This window comes from Phaseolus vulgaris, chromosome 8 (assembly GCF_051622355.1).
Source record: "Phaseolus vulgaris cultivar YP4 chromosome 8, ASM5162235v1, whole genome shotgun sequence".
Taxonomy (NCBI): Eukaryota; Viridiplantae; Streptophyta; class Magnoliopsida; order Fabales; family Fabaceae; genus Phaseolus; species Phaseolus vulgaris.
Window position 1 is genome coordinate 4029383 of NC_143505.1, and position 2683 is coordinate 4032065.

The window sequence follows — 2683 nt, forward strand, 5'->3', positions numbered from 1 at the left end:
TAATATGTTTGACCCTTTTTATTTAGTTGGAGATTGTTTTTGTTTTTATTATATTTTAACTTGACCTTGTCAAGCTAAAAGAAAATAAAAACAAAAATGATTTCAACTAAACAAAAGGATAAAATACACTATTTTTCTCTTGCACTAACTTCTAATAACAATTATTTTCTGAAATAAGAACATCGTAGCCTTTTTTCACATGGACACCTAAATCCTAGATCCTAAACTTAAACAATGTTAAACCCTCTGAACATAAACCGCTTCTTCTGAAGCTCCTCCTCCCAAATCATCTGCAAAGACACATGGATTATACATAAAACATCAAATTATTCTAAGAATCAGTCGAACTATATATCAAACAAATAATAACAAATGATGGCTTTAGACTTACATATTATTATTAACCTTAACTTCTACTCCCTTTCAATATAAAGATTTTTATGGTGTCAACAGTGAAAAATAATCTCAAGTGTGATTTTTAGAACAGTCACCATTCATAATAATTTGTAATAGATTATCATAAACACGTAATTAATTTTTCTTCTCATCTTATTTACAACCTATTTTTATTCGTATCTATTTTGTATACTTTTCTATCATATAGCATTTATCAGTTTTCTTTTTTGCATTTTCCTTTTTCTCTATCATTTTATTTCCTAAACCCCATTCATCCTAAATTGGAATTACATAACGAAACACATTAAAGATAACACAAACTAATCAAACCCCAAAATAAAGAAACCAAAGCATAGATACATAAACCTGAGGCATCACTTTGTCATCTTCAGCGGCTACACAGTTTTCTTCTTTTTCATCTTCTTCCTCATCCTTCATAACTTCATCCCAAATTGCCTCATCTCTTTCAATCGCTCCTTCATCCTTCTCGGTTACTGCAATCACAGGCACAAAATAAACAAACAAAGCGCCGAGACATCTGAGACGCTCCTCCTGAGGCTCGGCGGCAGGGGCAGCAGCCGGAGCCTCTCTCCGCAAGAGTGGGAGGCGCCGGAGGACGGGGAAGGAGAGGCGCATGAGGGAGTTGAGGTTGAGGGGAATGGGGACGGCGGAGAAGCCGTAAAGGGAGGGGTCCTCCTGGTCGCAGAAGAGTTTCTTGGCAGAGGGCTCCCCGGAGAAAGAGGACGAGGGAGGCGATCGGCGCTTCATGGGATTGCTGACCGCGGAGCATGCGGCTGACGGTGGCAGCAATTGTGGTTGAGGTGCATCATGGACAAGAGGTCAGTGGGCTCCCCCACAGACGTGTGATCAGCGTGTGATCGTGCATTGGTTGCGACGGTGTGGGACATTTGTATGGCGTTGGTTGTGGAGAAATTGCAGTGATGGGCGTTTATTTCACCCATTTTCTTCAACTCTTTCTTTCTTTCTTTCTTTGCGTTGAGAAGAAATAGGAGTAGTGACAAGGAAGAAAGGAGAAGGGGTTTCACTTATATAAGTGTGTAGTGTATAGATGATTTTGAATTTTTAACGGCTGTTGGCGGGTTCTTTTTAAACTTTTAGAATAATAAACGCACTTTATTAATGTTACAAATTTTTTAAATTTCCAAAATTTTAAAATTTTTCAACTTTTTAAATTTTTAAAATTCAAAATTTTAAATTATCAAAATTTCAAATTTTTTAAATTTTTAAATATTTTTCTCTTTAACCTCCTTTATTTTATGCTTATATTAATATTTGATTTTATTTCATTATTAGGTTCATGTTATCATTTTCTCCCTTTTCAAAAATTTCAAAATTTTTAAAATTTTAAAAACACTTAAAAATTTTCAAAATTTAATTTTTAAAATTTTCAAACCCTAAAACCTTAACGAAACACTTCAAAATTCAAAATTTTAAATTTTCAAAATTCAAAATTTTAAATTTTAAATTTTCAAAATTTTCAAATTTCTAAATTTTTAAATTTTTAAATTTTTAACTTTAAAACAAAATGGAAGGTTTTATAAAACCATCAACCTTTTTTTTCATTTTTTATTTTCATATTTCTATTTGATATACCACAATTTTCCACAGTTTGAATAAGCGAGGGAGTAATTTTCCATCTGATATAAGGAGCAATTTTTCTATTTGATTTACTTATCAGTTGTCCATTTGATTTCGTCATTTCTTACCATTTTAGTTAGTTCAATCAAAGAACTTACGATCATATTAGCACATGCTCTTTTTTCTGTGTTGTTCCTTTTCTCTCTTTTGATTTATATAGAGTGAAAATTAGTGTTGTCCTTTTTGTTGTTGATTGGTTGTGGATATTCAGGGTTTTCTACAGTGTCTTTAGATCGCTGATTGGGAAAATCTCTATAAGCTTTGATGTTTGCAGTATGTTATGGGAACATCTCTCTAGGGTTGCTTTTTTTTTTTCAAGGAACAAAAGAAGTTGACAATTTATTGGCTTTAGTTTTGTTTCAGTTTTGTTTTAGAGTATGCAATATACTGATGTAAGTTACTGGGAGGAAGAATTTCTTGAAGACCTTCTTGAGCATCATAAGAGGTTTTTTTTCTGATAATTAGTTTAGCATTTCTTCTCTTTAAAAATGAAAAAAAAAATCTTCTACCATGAAAAGAAATCGTTGATAATATCCCACTGCAGAGACTTCACCAGAACTCCAAATCCGGTTGTATTTGAAATTATGAATGCTCGACAAAAAAAGCACATGAAGGTTTCGCCCAACAT

The 2683-nt window shown here is 32.8% G+C and overlaps 1 pseudogene; it reads right to left on the reverse strand.

Annotated features, from left to right (window-relative positions):
* Positions 1-617: 617 nt before the first annotated feature.
* LOC137823552 (uncharacterized) lies at positions 618-1342 on the reverse strand (annotated as a pseudogene).
* Positions 1343-2683: the final 1341 nt, after the last annotated feature.